Source organism: Neofelis nebulosa, chromosome 2 (assembly GCF_028018385.1).
Source record: "Neofelis nebulosa isolate mNeoNeb1 chromosome 2, mNeoNeb1.pri, whole genome shotgun sequence".
Lineage (NCBI taxonomy): Eukaryota > Metazoa > Chordata > Mammalia > Carnivora > Felidae > Neofelis > Neofelis nebulosa.
The window spans coordinates 28391522-28403639 of record NC_080783.1 but is presented as its reverse complement, the minus strand read 5'-3'; the positions used below and the strand labels follow the sequence as shown (position 1 = coordinate 28403639).

The following is a 12118-nucleotide window of genomic DNA, read 5'->3' as shown; positions in this document are numbered from 1 at the left end:
GACTCATCTAGTGTCAGCTGAAGGCCCTATGGGGAACAAAAAGAGGCTCCTGAAATCCCTGTCTAATTACTGGGCCAACCAAATTCAATTACCTTTTAAGTCACCTTAAATTGCTCAGGGGTACTGATGTTAGAAGGACCATAAACTGTAAGTAGGTTAAATCCAACAATGAGCCACCCAGTTTTGAATTTGTTCAATGGGACAGAGGTGTGGCAAAGAGGACACAAACTTCTGAAACCACAAAGGGCTAATGTCCCAGCACTGACTTCTAAACTGAATGACTACAAGCAAGTCAGGCTGACTCAGGACTTCTGGGCCCTCCTTATCTGCAAAATGGAAATCCTGCCAATGCCTGCCCCCAACTACCTTAGAAAATTATAAAGCACAAATGCAGTTAATATATGTAAAAGCTCCTTATAAAATCTAAAGCAATTACTATTCCTATTAGAAACTAGCTGATTTCTAACCACACAACCATTTATACTCAACAAGCATTTACAAGCATGGACCAAGTACCCAAACACTAGAGGCTGGGGACACAAAACCACAGCTTCTGTCCTAAAAGAGCTTAATAGCTAGTGGGGAAACAACATAAAACCAAGTGTAAACAGTGCGTTAACAGAAGTATCCAAAAGGTGTTACAGGAACATAAATAAGGAATCATTAATAATCAAGAGATAATAAAAAGTCTTAATGACCAAACACAATTAAATGTCTTAACAGTCTACAAAGAGATGACTTCAGCTGGAAGAAACCAAAGACAAAGGAAACAAACACACAAACAAAATCAATCATACCTGCTCTAGAAATGCTGTTACGTCTGGCATGAAGCTGTCAACCTATGGTAAGAGCTTCAAAGGTTCCAAAGAGTCAGTTCAAAGTAAATGAATAATCAAAAAAAAAATTAAAAAATAAAAAAATAAAAAAATAAATAAAGAAAGAAAGAAAGAAAGAAGGGGCGCCTGGGTGGCGCAGTCGGTTAAGCGTCCGACTTCAGCCAGGTCACGATTTCGCGGTCCGTGAGTTCGAGCCCCGCGTCAGGCTCTGGGCTGATGGCTCGGAGCCTGGAGCCTGTTTCCGATTCTGTGTCTCCCTCTCTCTCTGCCCCTCCCCCGTTCATGCTCTGTCTCTCTCTCTGTCCCAAAAATAAATAAAAAATGTTGAAAAAAAAAAAAAAAAAACAAAGTAAATGAATAATCTCACAAATGGAAGGCACGAATGCAGGGCTTCACAAAGCTGCCCAAGTCTTTCTGACCCACAGAGACATCTCTGGCCAATAGAAGGCTACATGACTGGGATGTCATGAGAAATGAATAAATGCCTCACTTCCTGTTGACTTCAATTCCTTAGGTCACTGCAGCTGATTAGCAGGAGGGAAAATGCTTACAACTTTAACCTTCAAAACAATAATCAGCTTATGGGTTAGTACATATTCACAAAACCAGTTCCTATGGGTACTTAGGGCGAATGTACAGTGAAGTCATTAACTGTTGTTGTTGTTGTTGTTGTTTTCTTTATCAGCTACAATTGAACCTGTTAAAAAGTGAGCTGGGTCTTTGTTAAAGGCATCTAGAGAGTATCAGACCCATGATAAGGTCTAAGCAAAAGGTGATTCACTTCTTATTTGAAAGGACACTCAGTGGTGATCAATGGCATCCATGACTCCTCCCTCTCTTTTCAACTTAATCTGTGACAACAAACTTGACTACCAAGAGGCCTCTTACCAATTCTGTCAGGAAACAAGCAAGGCTAGCAAAGGCAGACAAAACAGTCTTTGACCTTCAAAGATAAGGACAAGGTAAGGTAAAATAACAGGATGAGTCTTTGTTATTTTGCTAAATACAACATGAAGGTCAGAAACAACCTCTGTCCATCATACAGGACAAAGGAAAAGTTTACAAAGTATGAAGGAAAAAAACAGTAGGAACTACATTTTCATCTCTAGTTCTGGATTTAAATTTCTTTTATTATGGACTGTTATCATTAGCATGGAATGGATTTTTAGAAAACAATTCTGCAGCACGTACTCATTTTGAAGCTCTCATTGGTCCATATTCCTTTAGCTCTTTTGCATTAAGATGACAGGCATATGATAACTGGGACTCAAAGAAATGCCCGTTGTCCAAGACCACCACTACTATACTAAATTCACTAAAAATGTACTGCAAAGGACTCATTCAGTGTGGATGGACACATGGTAAATGTGGAATGATGTATTTAATAAAATGTTTAAAAACAAAATAAAGAGAGTTTTTATAATTCCTAAGCCAATACCAAGATTAAGAAGTCATAGCTATTATTTTTGGGTAGTTGCTAAAGGGCAGTCATTAGTTAAGCCCTTTATCTGCATCATCTTGTTAAATTCTCACAACTCTATCAGAGTGCTGCTATTATGATTACCACTTTACAGAAAAGGAAATTCAGATTTAGTTTTGTATTATTTTTTGTAATGTTTATTCATTTTTGAGAGAGAGACACAGAGTGTGAGTGGGAGAGGAGCAGAGAGAGACACAGAACTTGAATCAGGCTCCAGGCTCCGAGCTATCAGCACAGAGCCTGATGCAGGGCTCGAACTCATGTGCTGTGAGATCATGACCTGCGCCTAAGTCAGACGCTCAACTGACTGAGCCACCCAGGTGCCCCAAAAGGAAATTCAAAAGCGATGAAGTTATGTGTCCAAAGTAATATTGCCAGTGGGTGGAAAAAAGACTCTAAAATGCACACACAGTCCTGGATGGCATTTAATAGCAAATTAATTACTCTGAAATAATATAGCTAAAATTTTACAGACATCGGGCTTTGAATTTTAGTGTCAAACCTCAGCAACTTTAAATTATTTATTATTAATAACTAAAATAATTATTTAAATTATTTATTTATTTTTAAATCTTTGTTAATCCCACAACTCAGAAAGTTAAATGCTAAATATCATCTTTACACCCAGGGAAACAGTTTATACTTAATTTATTTTAAAATAATCACATCTGTAATACTTCTGTGTCATTGTAAATTCTTTAAGGGAATGGTGGATGAGAGGTCCCTAAACAGAGTAAAAAGCCGTTCTCTAACTAAATAGCTAACGTCAATTCTCTTAGTGACCTTGAACACATTACTTGTAATGTCTGCAAGGGTATAATAACTATGACTTCATTTAGGCCAAATAAGTGCTTTTGCAAATGTTGACATAGTCCTAATTGCCCAAACCTTTTACTAATGTTTCCCTAAGACATCATTTTTCATTTAGCCAATAAACAGAAGCACCTGTAAAATGTTTGCTGTAAAAACAAAAAACAAAAACAAACAAAACAAAAAACAAAAAAAAAAAATCCGCCCCTGCTAATAAGTGTTTCTGTCAAAAGAATTAGGGGCGCCTGGGTGGCTCCGTCGGTTAAGCGTCCGACTTCGGCTCAGGTCATGATCTCGCGGTCCGTGAGTTCGAGCCCCGCGTCGGGCTCTGTGCTGACAGCTCAGAGCCTGGAGCCTGCTTCAGATTCTGTGTCTCCCTCTCTCTGACCCTCCCCTGTTCATGCTCTGTCTCTCCCTGTCTCAAAAATAAATAAACGTTAAAAAAAAAATTAAAAAAAAAAAAAGAATTAAAGAAATCATTTCAAATTAAATATGACCATATATAATTCCAACACATTTTAACTATTAAGGTAGGTCCAAATAAATTGTCTCCTTCTAAAGCCAACTGAACTTTTTTGGTGGGGGAGGAAGAGGGGTAAGAATATCAGTGTATTTGGGGCTCAATCAAAATAACAAAGTTGACCCACAACCTTCAGTCTTGTTTCTTAGGCCTACTGAAAGTTGATACGCCCCAGTTTCATATCACCACACTCCAGAGAATCTCTAGACATCATATCTAACATTTCAGTGAAGGACAATTACTTTGGGACCACAAGACCTGGAAGTGGAAGGCCTGTTTGTTTCAAGGTTCCAAGCACTACTACCAGAGGTATGCCATTTGAACCTGAATTCCAGTCACTTCGATGCAGGTCAAATAATACCTGTCCTACCCTCTTCAAAAGTCGTCTTAGAAAGCAAGTCTAATGACATAATGCAGTGCTCTGTGAACTCCAAAGCAGGGTACAGGATGCCGACAGGAGTTTGCATGGTACCAGTGAACAGGGCACCGCATCCTCTTTGATCTCCTCCCATTATAAACCAACAAACTGGTACAGAGAGTGGTAACAGCAATCAGTTTAGGAAGCTCTGAAATAGGTTTTAATCTACTCAAGGAACTCCTGCACCGTTCAAGGCAGCATGAGTCACTGTGTTTCCGCGTTCCGGGTGGTCTTCGAGCGGGGAGATTCAATTGTACAAGTGCACAATGATTCAAAAAAGAAAAACCAAGTAAGTAAAACCCTCCCTTGCCCTCCAAGTTCCTCTACAGCTAAAATACTTTCTCCTCCTCCCTTTGAATTCCAAGTTCCTAGAAGAAACTTGCTCTTTATGCTTTCTGACTCTACTTCTCACCACTCGTTCATTCTCCCCACCAGAGGGAATCTGGTTCTTCACCAGCGGCAACTGCAGAGGCAAAGGTCATCAACAATTTCCTTCTTGCTAACCCCAGGAGACTTTTCACTCCACACCCAACCTGCCCTCTCAGCAGTATTTGACCTACTGAACATCCCGCTCCCAAATACACTGATGTAGCCTTTTCCGGTATTTCTCCTTTATCTCTGCATGCTCATTTCAGTCCCCACTATGAGCTCCCCTTTCCTATGTTCATATCATAAATGCACACATTCCTGTTTTCCCCTATAACCCTTTTATTTAGTTCCTCCTCTTCTCCATTTCTGTGGCTTCAGCTACAATCCACGTGGTGGATGAGCAACAGATTATCCCCTAAGATCTAGACCCACAAATGCAACTGCCTTTTGGATGTCCCCTAACTCCTAACATGCACAAACCCAGCTCTTCATCTTACCCTCAACCTGCCCCTCCTCCTGACGTTGCCCATATAGCGAAGGACATCATCATCTGCCCCAGAAAATGAACATCATCCTTGACCCTTCTGGCCCCTTCACCCACACCTCCATCTGTCAAATATATCCATTCCTGTCTTTCCCTATTGCCTTAGTTCAGACACCACCACCAGTCTTCCCTTCAGTCTTGCTCTCCTCTCATCCAGTCGCCACACTACCACCTAAGTGGCCTTTCTAAAATTAAAACTCTGGGGTGCCCGGGTGGCTCAGTCAGTTGAGCGTCCGACTTCAGCTCAGGTCATGATCTCTTGGTTTGTGAGTTCAAGCCCCGTGTCGGACTCTGTGCTGACAGCTCAGAGCCTGGAGCGTACCTCGGATTTTGTCTCTCGCACTCTCTTTCTCTCTCTCTCTACATATATCTCTCTGCTCCTCCCCCACTCACGCTCTATCTCTCTTAAAAATAAAAATAAATAAATAAATAAATAAACAAACATAAAATTAAAACCCTGCTGTCTTCTGGAAAAACCATACACTCCTTAACATTGCCTGTAAGAGCTCATGTCCACTTACTTTCCCAGGCTTATCTCTTGAATTTCCCCTCTCTTCTCTCTACCCCACAACACACAGGGACACAACTTGGCTAATGTGAATTCAGCCTTTGGGTCTCTGCTGAAGTATCACTTGTTCCCTGACCTCCCATGTCCATTTTGGACATCCCTCTTATGTGTCCCCATAGCATCCTAATTTCCTCAATTATAATGCTTTTTATGCTGTGCAAAATGGCCTGTTTACTTGTCTGTTTCCTCCACTAGACTGTAAGTTTCATGAAGGCAAAGACTATGACTGTTTTAGTCAAGGTTGTTTTCCTGGCCCCAAGTACAAGAGCTATGTGTCATGGTACAAAACAAGTGCTCAATTCTTACTTGTTCAGCCAATGAATCAATGAATCCCTAAAGGTGGAAGAGAAGTTGCTCTGGAAAGGCTAAAGTGCTGATAAAAATGGATCAAGAACACGTGGGAAAAGATCATTTAGTTAATCTCCTGGAGCATTAAAAACTGCTGGTTACAGTGCTGATGTTTTCCAACCTGTAATACATGTTCCCTATTCTATGGCTAAAAAACTACAAGTAAAGTGGATATTTAGCAATTTCCCCACTAGATAAATGTCCACAAGTAAACTTGATAATGCAGAACAAAGCAGCTTTAGTTTGTACTGAATTATAAATTGGTTACACTAATCAAGATAACTGGACAAATAAACCTCTACAGTAGTCACAAACATGGCATGTAATCAGAGAATCCAATCTGAAACACATAACTCAAATTAACAGTTAGTGTGTATGAAAAATAAACAAAATGTTAATGAAAATAGCAGGCCTGACATCTTAATACAATGGCCTCTATATTTTAACTTTGGTTTTTGCTCATAACTCACATTGCCATCAAGATTAATTACACCCTCAGAACACATACAGTTCTCACCTTATTGTCAGCATGAGGGTTAATTATGTGGGCTTTTTATTGTCTGTCTGGTAATAGCCACAGGAGCCAATGAAATAGAGCAAACATAATGCATGGAATTTACTACTAGTGGTCATTTTTATCATAGTGTCACACAGTACTCAGGGCTCTGAATTATTTAGCTTGCATCAAAGCTGGAATACAGTTCAGCTACTTATGAATCAAATACAAAATACACTTTAAAAGAAAAAGAAAAAAGAAAAAAGCAACCCCTTGCTAACCATCCCTCCACATGGTTTCTTTTAAGGGATTAACACTTCCTCATGAAGAAAATCAGCATTTGGCTAGTGCCAAGGGGGCAACTGGCACTGTCTGGATGTTTCTGTGGATGTGAAAGAATAGAGCAAAATGAAATTAGGAAAGGGAAGCAGTGGGGAAAACGAAAGAGTAGCACTGCTCTAGTGCTCCTGGAAACTGTCTAGAGATGGAGAATCCTAAAACATCTGCCCAAATGATCTAATCTTTTCCAGGTTCCTGTTAAAATCAGGTCTTCTGAAACTCATAATTAAAGTAGCCCCTAGGGCGCCTTGGTGGCTCAGTCAGTGAAGTGTACGACTCATGATTTCGGCTCAGGTCATGATCTCGCGGGTTCATGGGATGAAGCCCTGTGCACTGTGCGCACAGAGCCTGCTTGGAATTCTCTCTCCTCCTCTCTCTCTGTCCTCCCTTGTTCGTGCTCTCTCTCTCTCTCAAAATAAATAAATAACCGTTAAAAAAAACAAAGTAGCACCTATCTGCCTGCCTGCTTCTTAAATATGTAAATTTATAGCTTGCCTTCAAGTATTATGGGAAGGTTGCAAACATGATTAAACTGAAATAGAGTATGTCAAATATCTGATAAATATTCAATGAATAATAGTTTTGAGTGTTTCCTAATGCATCAGATGTTACCAACCCAGGCCAGCTTTGTTTTCCTAGTCATAATATGCAGATGTCTTTCTTTTTGCAAATGGTTACATATCCATTATAGTTCTTTGTTTTCCACTTGGATAATTATCCTGGGTCTATACCCCAAAGCCTAAATTCCAACAATCTATGAGAAAACAAAGCTACATTAAGCATTTGTGGACATTAACTTTAAAAATATTTCTGGGGCATCTGGGTCGGTTGAGCGTCCAACTCCTAATATCAGCTCAGGTCATGATCTTGTAGTTCATGAGATCTAGCCCTGCTCGGACTCTGTGCTGACAGTGCAGAGCCTGCTTGGGATTCTCTCTCTCCCTCTCTCTCTGCCCTGCTCATGCTCTCTCTCTCTCTTTCTCTCTCTCTCTCAAAAATAAATACACTTTAAAAGGTATTTCTAAGTTCCTTTGGATAGATTGTTAGAAGTAGAAGTATTAGGTCAAGGGGTGGGGGCATTGGTGAGGCTTTTCATACATTCAGCAATGAGTTTTATAGAAAGGTTATACCATTTGCTAACCCCGCACAGCATTTGAGAGTGTCTGCTCCGCTGCACCCTAACTAATGTGAAGAACTGAAATTTGTAACAATATGTAAATTTTAAGAGCTGGAAAAAATGGGACCCTGCTGTTATTCCAATTTTCATTTCTTTGGTTAATGGAAAGAGAATGTATTTTTTTTTTAATGTTTATTTATTTTTGAGAGAGAGACAGAGCATGAGTTGGGAAGGGGCAGAGAGAGAGAGGGAGACACAGAATCTGAAGCAGGCTCCAGGCTCTGAGCTGTCAGAACAGAGCCCGATGCCAGGCTTGAACTCATGAGCCATGAGATAATGACCTGGGCCACCCAGGCGCCCGTAATGTGTATTTTCGTACATCTATTAGCCATTAATTTCCTCTTCTATGGATAGTCTGTTTCTGTCTTTTGCCCAATTTTCTGCGGAAGTCTGTATTAGTTTTCATCTTTCTTTTTTTTAAAAGTAGGTTCCACGCCCTTGCACGGAGCCCAGTGTGGGACTTGAACTCACAACACTGAGATCAAGACCTGAGCTGAGATCAAGAGTTGCACACTTAACTGACAGCCACTCAGGTGCCCCTGTCTTAACTTTCTATTGCTATATAACAAATTTCCACAAACTTAGTAGCTTAAAGCACCACCTATTTCTTAAGGTCAATGCTGAAGATCAGAAGCCTGGGTAAGCTTGACTAGGTTCTCTGTTCAGGGCCTCTCTCAAGAGACTATATTCAAGGTGTTGCTGGCCAGGCTGGGCTCCTAGCTGAAGACTCTGGTAAAGAACCCAGTGCTAAGCTCATTCAGGTTGCTGGCACGGTCCAGCTGCTAGACTGTGCCCCTACATCTGAGGTTCCAGTTTCCACATTGGGCCAACTTCAGCAATTCTAGGCCTCCTGCATTCCTTCTCAAGTGTCCCCTCCACCTTCAAAACAGCAACAGTATGTTGTTCCTCCTCAAGCTTCAAATCGTTTGGATTTCACCAGCCAGAGAAAGCTCTCCACTTTTATGGACTCCTGTGATTAGACAAGCACCACTCTGGTATTTTCGCCATTTTGAATTCAACTGTGTCACAAAATATAATATACTGAAAAGAGTGATATTTCATCATCTTTATAGGTTGCATGGATTAGGCCATCCAATCTTGGTACAGGGGCATTTTTAGAATTCTGCCTGCTATAGAGTCTTAGGTGTTCTTATAACATGTTCATGTCTTTATGATAAAACTTAATTGCATGAATTTACTAAATAAATGAATCTTACTGATGACTGTAAGAAGTTGCATTTTCACAATGACAAAGGCAACTGTGGGTGGTGCTGCTGTGTGCTAATAAGAACTTTGAATACCGGGGCACCTGTGTGGCACAGTTGTTAAGCATCTGACTTCCGCTCAGGTCATGATCTCACAGTTTGTGAGCTCACGCCTCGCTTCAGGTGAACACGAGCCCCACTTTGGGTAAAACATGAGCCCTGGGTGAGCTCCACTTCTCTCTCTCTCTCTCTCTCTCAAGGAAAAAAAAAAAAGAAAGAATTTTAACACCCACCTTTGCCAACACGGATTTTTTTTAAATTTTTAATTGTGGGAAAATACACATAAGATTTGCCATCTTAACTACTTTCAAGGGTACATCAGTAACGTTCACACTGTTGCGCAACCAATCAGTAGAACTCTTCATTGTGCAAAACTGAAACTACACTCATTTAACAAAACTCTCCATTTAGCCCCTACCCCAGCTTCTGCAATCACCATTCTACTTTCAACACAGGTTTATTTTATGTATTTTTTAAATCAATGAAATAGTTTATTATTTTTTAGTAATCTCTACACCCAACGTGGGGCTTGAACTCATGACCCCAAGAGTCACATGCTCTTCTGACTGAGCCAGCCAGGAACCCTTTAAGTATTCCTTAACAAACATGTATGTAGCAATTATTACATGTGCTGTTCTTAACACTTTAAAAATATTAATTCATTTGATCCTCACAACCACCCTATGAGAGCAGAACTATTACTAAACCCATTCTACAGATTGGGAAATACGGCAGGTAACTTCCCACAGTTACACAACAGAAAGGTGCTACACAGGAACTGAAATCCAGGTAGTCTGGCTTTATAGTTCTTGCTATGAACCATCACATTGAGAAAATATTCATTTTAAAGACAAACTCATAAGGCATTAGTATTATTTCTTTGATGTGCTTGATTTCAAAACACTTATCTACATGCAATTTAATCTAATACTCTACTAACTCAAAGTTAGATTATGTGACCAGGGAGACACATCTGTATATAGCCCAATTTTTGGTGAAAGCATTTTCTTGAAGCTAATGAAATGAAAACTGGCTTGTATTTGATTACAGACACAACAATTAAAATTTACATGCAGTCGATTTATAATAAAATACCTTATGAATGAATATAAATTGCAATTCACCATGACTACTGAAAATACTAAAGAAAAAAAGGTGTTTCTCTTTTCCAAGGAGGTAAAAACAAAAGAAAGGAAAAAAACTTCCAAATAAGTTTACAACAGCATAGCTGAATCTCAGCTTGACCTGGTAAATTCAAACCTGCCCTGCTTTGCAAGCTATAAATCTAGACCAATATCCATTTGCCATTCAACCATATACCTCAGTAGACAATTTTATTTGTTGAGTGGGTCTGAAATGTCCTCATCCTGGTGTTTTAGCATAGTAACCCTCTCACAGAGGCCCAAATCATGCTTGTCATCAGCCACACAGCGTCCTTTACTATACATTAGAAATGAGCGTTGTCAACAGAAGGAACAATCGTTTCTCTAGAAGCCCCGGCGTGATGTGAGTTAAAAGCTCTGCTGAGGTTTGGTTTCTAGGACCCAGGAAGCAGGGAGACTAAAAACAGCGCACAGAACAGGATGTGCTATTTCAATTGCTTTCTGCTTATATACCTGATTGATAAAAAATAAGCAGACAATGCATCGTGTGATCTGCCCACACCCATTATCCACTACATTGCAGCGCAGTCTCCAGCAGGAACTAAAAGCCAGAGTACGGAAGAAAGAGCAAAATCATCGCAACCCCAGGGATACCCTCGGATATGTGTTACAATGTTGTCATCCCCACACCCTTCCCCCACTGGCCAGCCAGGCAGCACAGACGCAGGCAGATGCTCACCTGGCCGCGGGCTGTTTCTCTGCCTTCACCTACGGGGCCTGCAGGCTACTCCTGGCCGGGGCGCGGCTTCGGGCAAGCCCGCCTCACCGTGACAGCCCGTCCGGCCGCCGACCATCCCAGCCCGGCCGTCTGTTTACAAGCGCTTCTCGCGGTCCCACTCTTAAATGCTTCCCCCCAGCCACCCGGGAAGCGAGACCCGGACACACAAGGTTCCAGGGTCTCAAGGACTCGTCTTTTTTTGCCCAAGGAGCCAGCGGCCCGGGAGGGGCCTGACCGCACAGCCAGGCCTTATCTCTGCTTCCTTAGACAAGATTTTTATCACACACGTTTTGAAAACAATGGCGTGTGCCGCAGAGTCTCCGCACGGCTCCCCCCCCCAACGCCCGAATGAATATTTGCAATTGGAAATTTTCACTTGGGACAGACACACAGGATTGGACCCTTTTTTTTTTTTTTTTTTTTTTTTTTTTGCAGCTCCCTAAGAAAATTACTCATATAAGTTCTTTCTGAAAATGGGACTATTACAAGCTGGAGATTGCTTCTCATTTCATGTTTGGAGCTGCGGAGAAAAATCAATTTTCGCTGTCCTTTCATGTTGTAGACAGCAGGTTGAAAGGGGATGATTTTGAGGGGAGGTCTTCAACCCCCATTTGGATTCCCAGCACAACAGTGGCGTGCTGTGTGTGTGTGTGTGTGTGTGTGTGTATTGTGTTCATGTACACACTGACTGGCACCCGGGGGCTTCTTAGTAAGACACCCACCACAGCAAACCCACATTGATTTTGGCCACTTTGTAAGAGGATATGCTGGTCTAGCTGGGTAAGCCTTTCCTTGAAGTTTCCCCACATTGTTCTCCATCACAGCACACTTCCTTACCATTTTCTCAACTTATAATTACACAGTTATTTATTTACCTATTTTATTGGCTTCTCACCCCCACCCCAGCCTCACCTATAAACTCCCTGAGGGCAGGAACTATTTGTTTTCACTCACCACCACATAATAGTCACAAAGCACCAGTGCCCAATGTATATATGTTTGAATGAATAAGTGAAGAAATAAATGCAAAAAAAAAAAAAAAAAAAATGTCCAAGGAGGCTAGAGAA

At 41.0% G+C, this 12118-nt stretch overlaps 1 protein-coding gene across 14 annotated transcripts in view; it reads right to left on the bottom strand.

The window, feature by feature from the left end:
• PLEKHM3 (pleckstrin homology domain containing M3) overlaps window positions 1–11311 on the bottom strand; it is a 199590-nt gene extending 188279 nt beyond the window's left edge. For 6 of the 14 annotated variants that reach the window (XR_009255797.1, XR_009255803.1, XR_009255800.1 and 3 more), the window contains exon 1: window positions 11013–11309. The gene's annotated coding sequence lies outside the window, so the exon portion shown is untranslated. Of the gene's footprint in view, window positions 1–797; window positions 902–11012 lie in introns of those variants that run through there. The other 8 variants (XM_058707187.1, XM_058707177.1, XM_058707256.1 and 5 more) reach the window with 4 other exon arrangements.
• Between the last annotated feature and the right edge of the window lie 807 nt (window positions 11312–12118).